At 45.9% G+C, this 19,917-nt stretch overlaps 1 pseudogene; it reads left to right on the top strand.

Annotated features, from left to right (window-relative positions):
- The first annotated feature begins 3,535 nt into the window (after positions 1-3,535).
- LOC149452624 (olfactory receptor 11A1-like) lies at positions 3,536-4,282 on the top strand (annotated as a pseudogene).
- Positions 4,283-19,917: the final 15,635 nt, after the last annotated feature.

Raw genomic sequence — 19,917 nt, forward strand, 5'->3', positions numbered from 1 at the left:
TGGACTTTTTCATTTATATAGCAAAACAATAAAAAAAAAAAACAGTGGTGTATAAATAACACCAAAATAAAGTTGTATATGTCTAAAAATAAATGCTAAAAAATTCATATGGGTGCATGACCACACAATTGTCATTCAAAGCTGAAAGCTGAAAATTGGCCTGGACTGGAAGGGGGGTGAAGGTGTCCGGACTTGAAGTGGTTAATGAAGTGTATGCTTGTCAGGGGAAATTATGTGTGAAAAAAGAATTCCTGAAAGATTTCTATACGGCTTAATTAGCAATGTGGAAAACAGGGCAGCAGTGCAGCAAATGTATAAAAGGATGTCAGATCGAAGTAATAACTCAAATAGTATTTAACAATCTCAGCGATGTTTTCTTGTCATTAAACGTTATCTGGTGGATCTGACAATGTTTCCCTGGGATTTTAAAAGTCAGTTTTTACATCTAGACATCATCCCTAACGACACCCATGGAATTGAGGTACGGTATGTAACAATTGTTTGGAGGTGAGGGAAAGGTAACTCTATCTACATGAAGCATCAAAGACAGTGAAAATTGTGGGGATCTCTTACATTAACCACTTCCAGTCCGGACACTTTCCCCCCCTTCCAGTCCGGACACTTTCCCCCCTTCCAGTCCGGACACTTTCCCCCCCTTCCAGTCCAGACACTTTCACCCCCTTCCAGTCCAGACACTTTCACCCCCTTCCAGTCCGGACACTTTCACCCCCTTCCAGTCCGGACACTTTCCCCCCCTTCCAGTCCAGACACTTTCCCCCCTTCCAGTCCAGACACTTTCACCCCCTTCCAGTCCGGACACTTTCACCCCCTTCCAGTCCGGACACTTTCCCCCCCTTCCAGTCCGGACACTTTCCCCCCCTTCCAGTCTGGACGCTTTCACTCCCTTCCAGTCCGGACACTTTCCCCCCCTTCCAGTCCGGACACTTTCCCCCCCTTCCAGTCCGGACACTTTCACCCCCTTCCAGTCCGGACACTTTCCCCCCCTTCCTGTCCGGACACGTTCACCCCCTTCCAGTCCAGACACTTTCCCCCCCTTCCAGTCCGAACACTTTCACCCCCCTTCCAGTCCGGACACTTTCACCCCCTTCCAGTCCGGACACTTTCCCCCCCTTCCAGTCTGGACACTTTCATCCCCTTCCAGTCTGGACACTTTCCCCCACTTCCAGTCCGGACACTTTCACCCCCTTCCTGTCCGGACACTTTCACCCCCTTCCAGTCTGGACACTTTCACCCCCTTCCTGTCCGGACACTTTCACCCCCTTCCTGTCCGGACACTTTCACCCCCTTCCAGTCCGGACACTTTCCCCCCCTTCCAGTCCGGACACTTTCACCCCCTTCCTGTCCGGACACTTTCCCTCCCTTCCAGTCCGGACACTTTCACCCCCTTCCAGTCTGGACACTTTTCCCCCCTTCCAGTCCGGACACTTTCACCCCCTTCCTGTCCGGACACTTTCCCCCCCTTCCAGTCCGGACACTTTCACCCCCTTCCAGTCTGGACACTTTCACCCCCTTCCAGTCCGGACACTTTCACCCCCTTCCAGTCAGGACACTTTCCCCCCCTTCCTGTCCAGGCCAATTTTCAGCTTTCAGCACTATCACACTTTGAATGACAATTGCGCGGTCATGCAACACTGTACCCATATGAATTTTTTAGCATTTTTTTTAGACAGATAAAACTTTGTTTTGGTGGTATTTATTCACCACTGGGATTTTTATTTTTTTTTGCTATATAAATGAAAAAGTCCAAATAGTTTGAAAAAAAGTGCAAATAAATAATCTTTCTTCAAAAATCTTGACCACAATTTATTCAGTTATATTTTTAGTGAAAAATAATAACCCAAATTCTAACCAAAAATTATAATTTTTTAAAAAATTTTTACAGTTTCATTTTTTTATATTATTATTTATGTGTTTTTTTTTAAATACTGTCACCCTAGCAGTACAGTGTCACCATAGTGACACTGTACTACTTGTGGGAGGTTATAAAGATTTTTTTTTTACACTGATTGCTTTTACACCCATAAAGGCTGTAAAAGCAATAATATCTCCTTCTCTCTGGCTGCATTCCTGCAGCCATTGAGAAATACTGTGTGCACTGTGATTGGTCACAGCTTGTCACATGGTACAAGGCTGTTGTGAATAGTCCTGTACCATGTGATCTCTGTGATTCACAGATTTTACATGTAGTAAGCAATGATGTCAGAGGTGACATCTTGCTTACTCCTATTCATGTGATCACTGATTGGCCAATCTTTGATCACATGATCGGGACCTCACACAGAAGTCCCGTACAGCAATTGGTGTTCGGAGGACACATCGGGCACCGGATTGCGGTGTGGCACGCTCCCAAGGAGTGCACATAGGCTAGAATGGCGGGCGCCATTTATGAACAGCAACCCGCCCTTGCACTGCCACTGTCCAGCCATTTATATACATGGGCCGGACGGGAAGTGGTTAAAAGGCATATATTTTTTAAAGCATATAAACTCACATGATAATAGTATTAAAAACGCATGATAATAGTGATCAGAATCAAACAATGGAGAGCAAGACCCTGCCGGTCATAACAATGTGGGAGCACTGACGTCACCTGTCCTCCTCACACGTATCATCACACACCACGTGACTTCATCAGAGGTACTTTGGGAAGAACCCTAAGGATCCAAGGAACCCTGGTTGAGAACGGCTGTGCTAGAGAGCACTGCTACCATTACTGCTCATATCACAGAATTATCCAGAACTGTAATGTTCATATTGCATAGTAACTTATTACAAAATGATCCCTGCAAATGGAATCTTGAGAACAGAGGTATACCGCTCAGGCAAACAATCCAGATCAATCCACAACAGGTGCAGGCTCTGGCTTGCCACCACACACAATGCAATAGGAAGAAGGGTCAGCGGCACACCGGAGGATAGATGAATATAGTGTGTATTTATTGATCCATAGCAGGGGCGGACTGACAACTCATGGGGCCCCCGGGCAATAGGGGATCATGGGGCCCCTGTGTCCTTGCCCAAACTCAAAAAAGCCTATGCAAATGGTACCAGGGGCATCTCATGGGGCCCCCTACTGACCCCGGGCCCTCGGGCAATGCCCGAGTTTCCAAATGGTCAGTCCGCCCCTGATCCATAGGACACACAAAACACCAGGACATGAATACAGGACCTGTTAACGCGTTTCACATGATCTCGTGCTTAATCTTGGTTAGAAGTGCAATTTTGTTTGTTTTTCCTTGCATTTCAACAGACTAAAACCCTTTTACTGGTGAGCGATGTACAGTAAGCACGAAAGATGTATATGTTTTCATTTAAATAACTATGTAAGTTCATATTCCCTTTTCAGGTGGTCTATGACAGTAATATAACCTATTTTATACTAACAGGGTTTCCAAACCTTAAAGGCAACAAAATTCTATTTTTTGCGGTGCTATTTTTCATATTTTGTATTACTTTTTCTGGAAATCTTTTCATCATGGCTTTATTTCTTCTGAGTAAAACACTTCAGTCTCCCATGTACCTCTTCATCACCCAACTATCATTGTTGGATATAATTCTGACCACAGATATCCTTCCCAACCTTCTTTATATCATCTTACATGATGGATGTACCATGTCTGTTGCTGAATGTATCATCCAGTTCTCCTTCTTTGCAAATGCTGAGGTCTTGGAGTGTTTTCTCCTGACTGTGATGTCCTACGACCGGTATTCGGCCATCTGTAAGCCCCTGCATTACAACTCTATAATAAACCAATCATTTTGTATAAAATCAGTGATCATGGTTTGGTTATTGGGATTCAAAATTATGTTGCTTGATTTCATATCATTGTGCAATCTATACTATTGTGGACCAAACATCATTCACCACTTCTTCTGTGACTTTCAACCCATACTAGAACGTTCCTGCTCTGATACCTCCTAGATTCAAATCCAGGCTATCGTAATAGTTATTTTCTGTGTCATAGCTCCTTTTGTAATAATTGTGATATCATATATCCATATTGTTATAACCATCCTCAAAATTAAATCGATTACAGGAAGACAAAAAGCCTTCAGGACCTGCAGCTCTCACCTGACCACAGTGTGCATTTTTTATGGGACGCTAATTGCTGTGTATTTGTTTCCAACAAAAGGACAGCTAGAAGATCTGAGCAAGGTCCTCTCTCTGTTTTACACGGTGATGACTCCACTGCTTAATCCCATCATATACACATTTAGGAACAAGGACTTTAAGAAAGCTATTGAGAAAATAAAATTATAAATTTTTTTAACCACTTGTCCTCTAAAGGATGTGCCCCCTTTCCTGACCAGGCCATTTTTTGCAATATGCCGCTGTGTTACTTTAACTGACAATACTGCACCCAAATTACATTTACGCAATTTTTTCCCTCACAAATAGAGTTTTCTTTTAGTGGTATTTGATCTCTTGTGAGTTTTTAATTTTTTTGCACTATAGACAAAAAAAAAATTAAAAAAACTATATTTTTTTTTTTTCTTATTAAACGTGTCCAGTAAAAAAAAATTAAAAATCAATTTTCATCATACATTTAGGGAAAATGTATTCTGCTCCATGTCTTTGCAAAAAAAAATCCCAATACATGTAAATTAATTGGTTTACATGAAAGTTAAATGGCGGTATATATACTGGAACTTTTTTACATTTTTTTTTTACTAGTAATGGCAGTGATCTGCAACTTATAGTGGGACTGCAGAACTGTGGTGGGCATTCTGACACTGGGGAGAACTGACTTGGTGTCACTGACATCCCCAGTGACACCAATACAGTGATCAGTGCTTATATAAAGCACTGACACTGTACTAATGGCACTGGGCAGGTAGGGGTTAACATCTGGGGTGATCAAAGAGTTAAATGTGTGCTGTTTTACTATGTGGGCTGTGTGTGTGTTTCACTGCAGAGTCATACAAAGCAGTGTGCAGGAGCTGACAGGGGAGAGATCTGTGTTGTTTATACATAGGTCTCCCCCCTCTCGGTGATAATCGGCGATCACCGGGTGCTGGTGGGAAATCACCGGCCAGGACCCAGTGATTGACAGCCTAGGCCGTGAATGGCTGCGCGGGTAGGACGTGTGCGCACCCCCTACCCGGAACCAAAAAATCACGATTATACAGTATATTTGATTTTGCTCACATTTGCTGCCCTGTAGCAGTATTGCTGCAATGGGGGGGGGGGAGCGAAGGCTGTTAATAATAAAATCTCTCAACTGAAAACAGAACTACACTGCATCTGACCATTACAAAGAAAATATGCTAATTAATTCATTTTTATTGTTCAAAGCAACTCACCAATCCATCCATGTCTCCATGCTATATTTTGCTGAAAAATCACTTTGAACCCCCCTAGGATTTCTAGCTGCAGCCATCTTGAGTAAGGGCAGTAGATTCATGTAGCATTTACTTCCTGGAATCCAGCTGGCCTAAGCTCAGGCATGCAGGTGGGAAGAGAGCTTAGCTGAGAAAACCCCTCCTCTGTTTCTGAAGACTCCTGGGATGCATGACATCCTTTGCCTAGGCTAGGAAGTAACTGAAGACATGTAAAAATATAAATAAAACAAGTAAATATGATATACATTTTGATCTACTGTAATTACTAATGTTAGAAGTGTAAGGATTAAAGTTATTTCATTTGTTAATATAGATCTGAAAAATATGGGATTTTCAAGGTGCAAAAAATGCAATAAAAACATATATTAAAAGGATTTTAACAATTTTTATTAATCACTTTATAAAAAATGAATGTATACAAAATTGTAAAAACAAAGATGAGAGCTTGACTGTGTTATTGCAGTTTGGAGGACTATATATTGCCTACATGTTTCGCTCAACAAGGGCTTCCTCAGGGGAGAGAAGTTTCAACCATAGTACAGTCTATAATATATTAAAAAATATACATCAGAATAAAGTTACAACATAAGTCAAACATTTTAATGCATATAATATACGGTTCAAAATTGCAAAGAATTTGCCGGATCACCCTCGATGTTACATTGTTAATTTTTATTGAGAGAGTGAAGTTCTGTCTTAAGCCTTGAAAAAAATGTTTTCTGTAGCAAAAAATGTAAATACAAAGTCTGGAAGACTGTTTTTTGTAAAGTAGGTGAAAATCGTCACTCAAAAACTATCCAATCATATGAAAAACAATTTATTAAGTTAAGATTCTCAACTTCTAAAGTAAATCAGCTTTGTTGCTTCAAGTGACTTCCCATGTAGTATTATGGCACTTCCTTTTAGTTCCAAGGCTAGGGAAGAGCTTACAAATATAACAGTTAGAAGAAAAAACTAAACAAAACTAAAATTGTCCATTATTGCATTGATCCTCACATTCTAAAGATTGTAGATGTGGTATGACATTCACATTTACCTAAGCAGTTATGATAATTTGTGTCCTCACAAAACTGACTGGTCTTATCCTGATGTTATAACAGTTACCATATTCACAAGTTGTTTTCTGCATTTGTCTCATCATAGAGGAATAAATATATCTTAAAGTAAGATTAAAATGTTTGTAAACATATTAGTATTATTATACAGGATTTATATCGCGCCAATGGTTTGCTCAGCGCTTTACATTATAGTGGGAGACAATACAGCAACAATACAGTTCAATACAAGAGGGAATTGAGGCCCTGCTCCTTGGAGCTTACAATCTAGGAGGGAGGGGTGAATGGTACAGTAGGTAGTCACTGTGGGGGATGGAGTGGTTGGAAGAGTAGAGGATTCCAGTATTAGCAGAGGGTGGGATAGGCTTCCCTGAAGAGATAGGTTTTCAGTGATCGCCTAAAAGTAAGTAGAGTAGGCAATAGTCTGATAGATTGGGGTAGGGAGTTCCAGAGGATGGGTGACGCCCTGGAGAAGTCTTGGAGATGAGCATGGGAGAAGGAGAAAAGGAAGCTAGAGAGTAGGAGGTCTTGCGAGGAGCAGAGTGTGATATTTAGAGATAAGATCGGATATGTAAATTGGGGCAGTGTTGTGGATGGCTTTGTATGTCAGTGTTAGTGTTTTGAATTTTATCCGTTGGGCAACTGGGAGCCAGTGGAGGGATTGGCAGAGAGTGGAGGCAGATACAGAATGGTTAGTGAGGTGGATGAGTCTGGCAGCAGCGTTCATGATAGACTGAAGAGGGGATAGCCTGCGATGAGGTCAGCCAATGAGGAGGGAGTTACAATAGTTGAGGCGTGATATGACAAGGGAGTGGATAAGTTGCTTAGTGGTTTCCGGGGTTAGGAACGGGCGTATCTTGGAGATGTTGCGGAGGTGAAGTCTACATGATTTTGTCAGCGATTGGATCTGGGGCAGGAACGACAGATGGGAGTCTAGGATTACACCTAGTACCCTGGCATGAGGGGATGGACCAATGATTGTGTTATCAATATTTATGGTGAAGTCAGGGGACGGGGCACGGGCTGGGGGGAATACTAGGAGCTCAGTTTTGGACAGGTTGAGTTTGAGGAAGTGGAGTGACATCCATGCCAATATGTCACTTAGTAGGCTAGTGATGCAAGAGGAGACTGAAGGGGTGAGGTGAGGGGTAGACAGATAGATTTGTGTTTCATCAGCCTATAGATGGTACTTAAAGCTATGGGAGTTTATCAAGTGACCAAGGGAGGAGGTTTAGATGGAGAAGAGAAGGGGTCCAAGGATAGAACCTTGGGGGACCCCTACAGAGAGAGGGAGTGAAGAGGAGGTGGCAGCGTTATAGGTAACACTGAAGGAGCGCTGCGATAGGTAGGAAGAGAACATAGAAGAGTTATGGTAGAAAAAAGCCCCCCACCCCATTTTTTTTCTTTTTTTTAACTTTTATGTCTGAGTATCATATTTGAGCCCTTAAATGATATCTTGCAAAACAGCAAATTTCTTCAAATTGTAAGGGTGGTGAATGTGTAGGGGGACACAAGTTACGTAAGCATTGCTTTGGGGAAAAAAATTACAGGGTAATATTTTTTTAATGTTTTTTGTACTATTTCTTCATATTATAAATCTTACTCCCACATGCTTCTTCACCACAAGTGGTCCTGCATTGCTCACGAGGATATCAAAGACCTGCCCGCATTCTGGGTGTAAAGGAGAGCTTTGGCTGTCAGGGCAGGAAGGAAGGAAGAAAAAAACAAGAGACTTAATATTCCTCAACTCAAAACGTCCCTTTGAATTTGGAAATTAATATGAAATGTAAACATACTGCAATTCATAGATGTGAAAAATTCGGCAGCCACATTCAAACTGAAAAACAATCAAATGCCGATTCAAATTTTCTGAATTCGGACAAATTGAATTCAGTTCAACTGAAGTTATAAAATTCAACTCAAGTTCGAAAACAAACAAGCAAAATGAAACTAAATTAATTTCAAAAATGTATTCAATGAATTTAAAAAATTTAACTAAACAAAACGAGTTAATTAATGAATAAATGAAACAAAACAAAACAAAAATAATATTTTTGTCCTGCACATGTTAAATTTTAAGTTTGCTATCCTGGATAGTGATGGGCTAGATGTTTGAGTCGAATGTAAGCTCGACTCAAACATCGTCTGTTTGTGTATTCGGAGAACACAGGAACGGCAAGGGCTCCTCACCTGCCGCGCCACTTCATTCACTGCGCTCTTACAGTGCATTGTGATTGGACAAAGCAATGCAGCTAACCACAGGTCAGGCGCAATTCTTTGGCCAGTCACTGTACAATTGGGTGGAGCTAGCAATGATATCACTGCTAGCTCCGCCTAATTGTTTACATCTGGCCAGCGAATGTCAGATTGCAGCGAGTGCTCGGCGGGTGCGGATGGGTCATGTTTTTTAATTTCGGCAAGTCATCATCATCGTGTCAATGCTGGACACTGTGATTGATGATGGATTACAGCGATGGAATCATTTTTTTTCTTTTTTAATTAAGCAATGTCAAAAATTTTGTTTTGTTTTTTGTTCAACAAAGGATTTCTTCAAAAGACTGGTACTTTTATTTTTTACTAAATTTAACCCTTTAGAGAATTGGTAGGGGAAAAAGTATACCTTACTCATTCATGGGGGGGGGGGGCAGCATCAGTGTGCCCCCTTATTTAAAGTGGTACACTGATACCCAGATGCTAATGAGATACCCTGCCCGCAGAACCTCACAACCAACAAGCCACAGTTATGGGAAAGAGTCCCTTGTCCCCATTGGCCTGGGGATACCATCCACATGCTGAGGGCACATGGCCTGGTAAGCTGCAGGGAGGCGGGGCATTCATTTGCTTCCCCTTTCCTGGCCTGCCAGGTCTGTGTTCGGATCAAGGGTCTGGTAGAAATTTGAGGGGGGGACCCCGAGCTTTTTCCCTCCATTTTGTGGGGTGGGTTCCCCTTAAAAGTCCTACCAGGCTTAAAGGCCTGGTATGGCTTTTAGGGGGAACCCCACACACTTTAAAAAAAAAATACTGTGGGGTCCCTCCTAACCCTCCTAGGAAACCTAAAGGGCTTGGTAAAAATTAGGGGAGAACCCACACTGTTTTTTTTTTTCAATGAAAATGTAATTTAAAAAAAAAATATGTCAGTCCTACTGCAGCAGGTTCTATACACTTTACAGATGTGCAACTTTGTAGGTAGTTTAATGGTACTCCCCAGGCAGAAAAAATACTTCCCCTTTAAAAATGATACTTTTTGAAAACATTTTTTCATGTCCCTCAGGGCTGTATCCGAGTCCCCATACCCCTGTTATGGCCAATAACTTGCATATGAGCCTTTAAAATGGGCACTTTTGAATTTATAAGCTTGAGTCCCATAGAATTGCATTAAGTTTGAAGTTCACGGTTGAACATTAATTAGATCATAGTAGGCCAGAGGTTTTGGGTACTGTTGAATGTTAAAATTACCACCATTTGTGCTTTCTTATATTGAACCCCCTATGTGCTGGTTGGCCCATTTTGATATATAGGGTGGTAGGCTGTCAATGATTTTGGTCAGTCTGGTATTATCCTGTCCATCTATGCGTGATCCCTTTATGGCTATGTGGGAGAGACCAAATACCACCTATTTGTTTGTAAACAATTTAATTTTAAGTTATGTAGAATTGTGTTACATATATTTTTTCTCTGTGATGGGATTTGGAGATTTAGGGGTTGATTTACTAAAACTGGAGAGTGCAAAATCTGGTGCAGCTGTGCATAGAAACCAATTATTTTCTAACGTAAGACAAAAAAACTTGGATGCTCATTGGTTACTTTGCAGTATGTATTACAGACAAACCATATTATCAATGACCTTATCCCAAGGAAGCATCACCACACCACAAATGTTGAGTGAATGGTTTTTCATATACAACCTACTGCTGAGCTTTACACTTTTACACATGCACGTAGTGTATATTTTATGAAATACAGTATGCTATTACATAGTATTCTTTTTAAGGACAACTAAAAAATACTGCAAGAGGAGCTAAGACTGGAGTGTGACTGAGTCTGTTTCATACTTCTGGGGGTGGAGATGGACTACAGTGGCGGCACCCAAATTGTCCATGTACAGAAGGCACAAGTCTCGAGCAGAGCTGTGGATCTGGGTAGGATTCCAATTTCTTCTTTTTTTATGATGTTAAGCAATAACTATAGATCTGAGCCCTCACACTGGATTTTGCAATACAGAAAGTATCCTAATCTGATTTTAGAGTGTGCAAGGGAGAAGGTTTGATTTCCATAAAATATGGCACAACAGAGGTTTTACTTTTTTAAACACCTACCTGTGATTGAGGCTTCAGAGGGACCATACAGAAGGAAGGAGAGGAGTCAATGCTCTGACTCATTAATTTGTGTGTGTAAATTTCAGTTTGAGCTACTGAGCACTGGCAAAGCACATTGTTCCTGTGTTGAAAAGGAGAAGGGACTCCGCCCCTCAACTCTTTCCTGGTGGTTGTGAGGATCTGCTGGGATTTGGCTTAATGGAATCAGAGTAAAGTGAATAATCCCCCTGCGCTCCACAGATACAAAAATAAATGAATAATACCAGTGCCAGCCGCTATCACCTCTTCCTTATACCACAGAAAATTGCATACTGATCAATAGTACTATGGGTGTATTGATCAGAATGGAATCAGAGTGCTCCCTTCAACAATAAGGGCACACCGAGATACTCCCCCCCCACCACCATTAATGAGTATGTAGTATATGGATGTGAAAATATAGGTATAGTCATTGACATCACTAGAATCCTGCCTTTGGTTAAATTACTGGGGATTCCTGGCCATATAAGTCGATGGGTGATGTCACTGGCTGTTAAGGACTTAGTGGTGTTAGCACCCATCGCATTCCTTAACAATTATTGAAGTCACTGGCCCCATTCACTTACATCGCCTGGAATTCCTGGCCATGTAAGTAAATAGGGCTGGTGATGTCAATGGTTACCAAGGACTCCACAGTTTAATATATAAATAAATAAAAAAACAATGTGCACTATCAAATGAGTGAATAAGCTAATAAAATAGAGCCCCTGCAATAAAACTTAAAAGGTGATCCCACACTTAAAACATAAAACATACAAAAATAGTGTTGCGCCAACTCGTGATAGTTCAATCAAAATATGAAATATAAATATGAAAGGACTCCACAGTGCCTGCTCCCATCGACTTCCTTAACAACCATTGAAAGTGGGAATCTTCCTGTTTAGTAGTAGAGGAAAATATTCTTGATGACTTCGCCGCCTGACTACCCTACTTTCTCTCCTCCGAGCTACCCACTATCATCCTCGGAGATTTCAACATCCCTATTAACATCAATAACCCGGCTACATCCCAGCTCCTCCACTTAACCTCTTCTTTTGAACTAGCGCAGTGTATACAGTCCTCCACTCACTCCGACGGGAATACCTTAGACCTTTCTTCTTTCCCATTTCCCCTCTCTGATCACAATCTCATCACCTTCACAGTCTCCTTGTCCTCTAACACCTACCCCACTAAACAGCAGACAATTACCAGCAGAAATCTCCGAAACCTAAACCCGGCTCCCTTCCACTCCGCAACTGACCAGCTCTACGACAGCATCAACCCCCTGTCCTGCCCTGACCTGGCCACTGCTGTCTACAACAACTCTCTCTCATCCGCTCTAGACTCGCTTGCTCCCCTAACAACACAAAGCATCAGGCCCGACCTCTACAACCTTGGCAGACTGACCACACCCGAAATCTCAAATGGCACAGTTGCAAGCTGGAGTGATTATGGCATAAAACCAAATCCCATCAAGCGTTCACCCGTTATAAATCTGCCTTCCTAACATACACTTCCTCCCTTCACGCTGCCAAACAAGCTTACTTTGTCACCCACATCAATACCTTCTCTTCGAGTCCTCGTCGGCTCTTCTCTACCTTTAACTCTCTACTTTCTCCACCCCCACCGCCACCCAGCGCCTCACTCACTGCCCACGAGATTGCACACCACTTCCAAAACAAGATCGACACAATTCGTAGGGACATCGCCACTACACAGACACCCACCCCAATTAGCATTCCTCACACCATACCTCCCTCAACACTGTCCTCCTTTGACCTCGCTACCACCGAAGAGGTCCTTAAGGTCTTCTCAAAAGCCCGCCTCACCACCTGCCCCCTGGACCCTGTCCCCTCACAACTCCTTTGGTCAACCTCCTCTTCCATCCTATGCTCTCTCACTCACATCTTTAATCTCTCCCTCTCTACAGGTGCATTCCCCTCCCCTCTAAAGCATGCGCGCATCACTCCCATACTTAAAAACCCTCCCTAGACCCCACCAACCTAAACAACCTTAGATCCATCTCCCTGCTGCCATTTACCTCTAAACTCCTAGAACGCTTAGTCTACAATCGTCTGAGCTCCTACCTCACTAACAACAACCTTCTCGACCCCTTACAGTCTGGCTTTTGCCCCCTACACTCCACCAAAACTGCCCTACTAAAGCTCTCTGATGACCTATCAACTGCAAAAACCAATGGCCACTATTCAATACTCCTACTACTCGACCACTTTATGGCTTTTGACATCGTTGACCATCCCCTCCTCCTCAAAAAACTACACTCTTTTGGCCTCAGCGACTCCACTCTCTCCTGGTTCTCCTCCTATCTATCGCAGCTCTATGCTGATGACACGCAAATCTATCTGTCTATCCCTCACCTCACCCCTTCAGTCTCCACTCGCATCGCTAGCCTACTAAACGACATATCGGCTTGGATGTCACTCCACTTCTTCAAACTCAACCTTTCCAAAACTGAGCAACTAGCATTCCCCCCTGCCTGTGCCACCCACACTGACTTCACCATAAACATTGCTAACACCATCCACAGTCCATCCCCTCACGCCAGGGTACTAGGTGTCATCCTAGACTCCCATCTGTCGTTCCTGCCCCAGATCCAATCGCTGACAAAATCATGTAGACTTCACCTCTGCAACATCTCCAAGATACGACCGTTCCTAACCCCGGAAACCACTAAGCAACTCATTCACTCCCTTGTTATATCTCGCCTTGACTATTGTAATTCCCTCCTCATTGGACTACCTCAACGCAGGCTATCCCCTCTTCAGTCTATCATGAACGCTGCTGCCAGACTCATCCACCTCACTAACCATTCTGTACCCGCCACCCCTCTCTGCCAATCCATGCACTGGCTTCCAATTGCCCAACGGATAAAATTCAAAACTCTAACAATGACATATAAAGCCATCCACAACACTGCCCCAATTTACATAACCGATCTTATCTCTAAATATCACCCAAACCGCACACTCCGCTCCTAGCAAGACCTCCTACTCTCTAGCTCCCTTATCTCCTCCTCCCATGCTCATCTCCAAGACTTCTCCAGGGCGTCACCCATCCTCTGGGACTCCCTACCTCAATCAGACTATCACCTACTCTATTTGCCTTTCGGCGATCACTGAAAACCTTTCTCTTCAGGGAAGCCTATCCTGCCCTCTGCTAATTCTGGAATCCTCTACTCTTCCAACCACTCCATCCCCCACAGTGACTACCTACTGTACCATTCACCCCTCCCTCCTAGATTGTAAGCTCCAAGGAGCAGGGACCTCAAATCCCTCTTGTATTGAACTGTATTGTTGCTGTATTGTCTCCCACCATAACGTAAAGTGCTGAGCAAACCATTGGCGCTATATAAATCCTGTATAATAATATAATAATAATTTACAGTATGGAGCAGGGAAGGTGAAAAGGAATATCCTTCTCTGTTCCATATATGTTTTTCTATATATAATATTACTGTCCTAAAAGCTGATACTGCCTTAAATGACCTACCTTTCCACAGTCAAAACACTTGAAGCTTTCTGTCTTGCCTCTGTGGATTTTCTTAGGTTTTTATGCTGCAGGGGTGGACTGACCATTTGGGAACTCGGGCACTGCCCGAGGGCCCTGGGTCAGAAGGGGGCCCCATGAGATGCCCCTGGTACCTTTTTCATAGGCTTTTTGGGTGTGGTTTGAGTGTGAGCAAGGACACAGGAGCCCATTGGTCCCCTATTGCCCGGGGGCCCCATGAGTTGTCAGTCCGCCCCTGGTAGGCTGTGAGTGCTTTGTTATAAAAAGCCTTTTTTAATTGTTACATTTACAGCATTCCCTTCCTTACATAGAAGACATTAAGGCAGCTCTTTTGTATTTCTGAAAGCTTTAGGAGAAAAAAAATGTTCTTTTAGCAGCAGACGTTTCTAACTAGCACACACCGACTTTACAGTCATGCCTAGTGTATTCTCTCCAGGGGCGAACTGAGCATTTGGAAATTCGGGCACTGCCCGAGGGCCCGGGGTTAGTAGGGGGCCCCATGAGATGCCCCCGGTACCTTTTTCATAGGCTTTTTTGAGTTTGAGCAAGGACACAGGGGCCCCATGATCCCCTATTGCCCGGGGGCCCCACGAGTTATCAGTCCGCCCCTGATTCCCTCTTTCCTTCCACCGCACACGCCCTCTAGCTCCCTATAAGTGTCTAAACTGTCAATCGTTTTGTGCCTTGGCACAAAATCAAGTGGCAACTAGCCTCATTGTTATGATCCGCCAGGTGGTGCCTCAGGCTGCCAACTGACAGACCTACTCAGAGCGTGGGGTCTAAGCCCGGGCTGTGCTTTCACCAGAGCCCCTGATGGTGGGGATGGACTTGAAACAGTCCCGGGCCAGGTCACGACCTCCGAGCAGGCCCGCCAGTGGCTGAGGAGACCCTTGGGGACAGGTACCGGGAGAGCCAGATATGAAGAGGATGGCGGCCCCAGCAGGGTAGTAACGGATTGTGGGCCCGTGGGGGGTAAGCGGGGTACAGAATCGGTAGGCGAGAGTAGTCGGGTCACACGCAGGGTCAGCAGGGAAGTCAATCCGTAGAATGGTCAGGGCAATCCGGGTCAAACGCAGGAGCAGGCAGAATAGTCAGGACAATCCGGGTCAAAACGCAGGAGCAGGCAGAGTAGTCAGGACAATCCGGGTCAAACGCAGGAGCAGGCAGAATAGTCAGGGTCAATCAGGGTCACAGGATAGGTGCAGGAACTCAGGATCACAGAAGACCTTGCGGCAATCTGTGACAGTGCAGGGCATCTTTAAATAGTGCGCCCTGCACTGTCATTGGCCGGCTAGGACGCGCCCCCGGCTGTCATTGGACGCCTGAGGCGCGCCCGCGGCTCCTACTGCGCATGCGCGGCGTCCTGTCATCCGCGGCTCGCCGGGACCAAGTGCCCGTGTCCCGGCGCGAGCCGCCGCCACTGCGCATGCGCGAGGGACGGAGCCGCGATCGCGGACCCTGGAGCCGTGGTCCCTGACATTGCCCCCCCCCAATGGGCACCCTCCGGGAGCCCCACTGATCTCTCCACCGCGGGTGAGCACGAAAAAACTCCCGGATGAGCCTGGGCGCGTGGACGTTCTGGGCGGGTTCCCATGAGTTCTCCTCAGGGCCATACCCCTTCCATTTTATCAGGAACTGTGTCTGGCCCCCCCTCCTTCGGCAACTGAGGATAGTCTCCACTTCAAATTCCTCCTGGTCACCTATAGTGACTGCCTCGGGAGGTCTGGATTCACGGTCCGGGAAGGGATCTGGTCTGGATGGCTTCAGGAGAGATACATGGAAGACAGGATGTATTTTGAAGGTCTGCGGAAGCTCGAGCTCGTAGGCCACCTCGTTAACCACTCGTTTTACCGGAAAGGGGCCGATGAACTTGGGTCCCAGCTTCCTTGAAGGACATAGCATCTTGAAGTTGGTCGTTGCCAACCAAACCTGATCCCCTGGTTGAAGCAGTAATTCTCCTCTTCTCTTTCTGTCGAATGCCCTCTTACTGTCCTCTTGGGCTTTAGCGATGGCTTCCTGAATTGTCTTGTTATTAACAGAAAAGAAGTTCAAGATGTCTTGAGAAGCTGGTACCGGATTCTCAGGCATCAGATCAGGGAGGAATGTGGGATGATACCCATAATTGGAAAAGAACGGGGATTGACCCGTGGCTGAGTGACTCGAGTTGTTGTACGCGAATTCCGCGGAAGGCAGCAATGACAGCCAGTCGTCCTGAAGGTAGGATGTGTAGCACCGTAAGTACTGTTCCAGCGTCTGGTTTGTTCTTTCAGTTTGGCCGTTGGTCTGTGGATGGTAGGCGGATGAAAGCGACAGCTTGATTCCCAGCGATTTACACAAGGCGTTCCAGAACCTGGAGGTGAATTGGACCCCCCGATCTGATACTATATCTTCGGGAACACCATGAAGCCTAACCACTTCCTTGATGAAGATCCGTGCCGTTTCCGGTGCTGATGGAGTCTTCTCCAGGGGCACGAAATGTGCCATCTTTGAGAAGCGGTCAACGATCACCATTATTGCAGTGTAGCCCTGGGATGGTGGAAGTTCGACCACGAAATCCATGGCTATCATTTGCCAAGCCCGCTTGGGTATGGGTAAAGGACGTAACAATCCCCATGCCCTGCTCCTGGAGGGCTTGTTCCTTTGACAGGTGGAACACGTTCGGACGTACTGCTCACAGTCCTTGATCATGTCTGGCCACCAGAACGAGCGCCGTAGCAGATCCAGCGTCTTCGTTACCCCGAAGTGGCCCGCCATAGGATGGTCGTGGCAGTGCCCTAGGACCAGGGTTCGCACTTCTTCTGGGACCATGATCCGGTCTTCCTTCCAAATTAGCCCACCGTGGCTCTGGAGGGGTGATTCTGACGGAACTGGTAGTCCTACAGAAGCATCAAGAAGTCGAGAGCGAAGTTCCGTTTGTAGAGCGAGGAAACTCCCAGAAGGTAAGATGGTGTCAGGTAGCACAGCGTCGTCGGGGTCCTCAAACATGCGGGACAGAGCATCTGGCTTAGTGTTCTTAGTACCGGGTCGGTACGTTATATGGAATGAGAATCGAGAGAAGAAAAGCGCCCATCTCGCTTGGCGAGGTCTCAGTCGTTTTGCCGTTCTCAAATATTCGAGGTTTTTGTGATCTGTGAATATTAGGATTGGGTGTGTGGCTCCTTCCAGTAAATACCTCCATTCTTCTAGAGCAGTTTTAATGGCCAGGAGCTCCCGATCTCCAATGTCGTAGTTGCGTTCCGCTGGAGTCAACTTCCTGGAGAAGAACGCCACAGGGTGCAGAAGTTCCTTGGTACCATTCCTTTGGGACAAAACCGCCCCTACAGCATTTTCGGAGGCGTCCACTTCCAACACATATGGGAGAGAAGCATCTGGATGGCAGAGAATGGGAGCAGAGGTGAACAATTCTTTGAGCTTTTCGAAGGCTGTCTGCGCTTCGGGAGTCCACTTAAAGCGGACCCCTTGTTTCGTCAGTTGCGTGATCGGGGAGACCAGACCGGAGAAGTTCCTAATAAACTTCCTGTAAAAATTGGAAAAACCGATGAAACGCTGTACCCCCTTTTTGTCGGCGGGTATTGGCCAATCTAAGATCGCCGTGACTTTCTGGGGATCCATCGCGACCCCCGCGGAAGAGAGAACCAGTCCCAAGAATGTGGTTTCGTGCTGTTCGAAACAGCACTTTTCTGCCTTTGCGTATAGCCCGTGTTGACGCAACCGTTCTAATACCCGTATCACATGACCCCGATGAACCTCCAGTGAAGGGGAAAAAATTAAGATGTCATCCAAATAAACCACCACAAAAATATCAAGAAGGTCACGAAAAACATCATTGATAAAGTGCTGAAAGGTCGCCGGTGCATTACAGAGCCCGAACGGCATCACCAAGTACTCGTAGTGACCGAATCTCGTACGGAACGCCGTCTTCCACTCATCCCCCTCCCTGATACGGACAAGGTTATAGGCCCTCCGCAGGTCTAACTTAGTGAATATCGTTGCCGATCTCAATCTCTGGAGGAGCTCGGGGACTAGGGGTAAAGGATAACGATTCTTTACCGTTATTTTGTTCAGGTCACGGTAGTCTATGCAGGGCCGTAATGACTTGTCCTTCTTCTCTACGAAGAATAACCCGGCCCCGGCTGGGGATGTGGATGGACGAATAAATCCCTTCCGAAGGTTCTCATCAATGTATTCCCTCAGTACTCCTGATTCTGCTTCGGACAAGGGAAAGATACGGCCGAAAGAGATTTCAGATCCGGGTAGGAGGTCTACGGGGCAGTCGTAGGAACGGTGCGGAGGGAGAACGTCAGCTCCTCGCTTACTAAAGACGTCTAAGAAGTCATGGTAGGCCGGGGGAATAACCTGGGAAAGATCGGTGTCACCATCCAAGCACAGGAGGAACCGGGGGACTACGGATCCTGTGACGTGGCAGTGACTTAAACAGTAGGGTGAGCAAAATTGAACTGTTCCCTTTTCCCAGTCAATCTGGGGGTTATGGGCCCTCAGCCAAGGGAGGCCCAGAATGACTGGAAAAAGGGGGGATGCGATGGCATCCAAACGGAGGAACTCCTGGTGATGGTCTGCCATCGTGGTGAGAATGGGTGGTGTCTCCTGGTCCACCACCCCTGATTTTATACGAGACCCATCTGCCAAGAAGATATTGAACCCCCTTTCTTTGGTCTGGAGAGGGATTTTTTGCCGTTGGACAAAAGTCAGATCGATGAAGCAACTACAGGCTCCTGAGTCAACGATTGCGGTCACCGACAATGTTCCTCCGGGGAGCTGTAAAGACACAGGAATGGCCAGGTAACTCGACAGATCATCCCTTCCTGCGGGTAGAGAAAAAGAAACGGGCGTGGACTTACTCATTTTAGCAGGACAGGAGCGCACCTGATGACCAGCTTCCCCGCAGTACAGACATAGGTTCTGTGATAGTCTCCTTTGACGTTCCTCGACCGATAAGTGAGAACGGGCCAATCCCAGCTGCATGGGTTCCGGGTTGTCCCCTGTTTCCGTGCTTCGCGGATGGTTCCCTGGGGTTGGAGCTGTATCCCTGGAAGGAATCCATGCCACCCTTTGACCCTGACCGCTCCTTTCCAGCCGACGTTCCCTTAGTCTACGGTCGATTTGAATGGCCAACTCAATCAGTTTTTCCAGGGAGTCAGGTAGGCCTACTCGCGCTAGTTCGTCCTTGAGAGGCTCAGACAGCCCGATGCGGAACTGGTGGCATAAGGCCGCATCGTTCCATCTGGTGTCGCCCATGCAGCGCCTAAAATCGGACGCGTATTCTTCGGCTGTCCGGCGGCCCTGCCGCAGGGAGTATAGAGTCGCTTCAGCGGAAGCAGCTCGCTGAGGGTCGTCATACAAGACGGCCATGGCCCGAAAGAATTCGGTCACGGATTCAAGATGGGGGTCGTGCTTCTCCATCAGACGGTGAGCCCAATCCTGGGGCTCATCCTGAAGGAGGGAGACTATAAACCCCACCTTGACGGTCTCAGTGGTGAACGTGCGGGGTTGTAAGTCAAAGTATAGGGTGCAGGCGTTCCGGAAGGCCCGGAAGCGGCTCCGATCACCACGGAACCGTTCCGGCAGAGGAACGCGGGGTTCAGGAGCTGGGGATGTGGCAACCGCTCCGGATACCG

The sequence above is a fragment of the Staurois parvus genome, unplaced genomic scaffold (assembly GCF_062004578.1).
Source record: "Staurois parvus isolate SC_StPar_1 unplaced genomic scaffold, SC_StPar_1.0 ptg000470l, whole genome shotgun sequence".
NCBI classification, from domain to species: Eukaryota; Metazoa; Chordata; class Amphibia; order Anura; family Ranidae; genus Staurois; species Staurois parvus.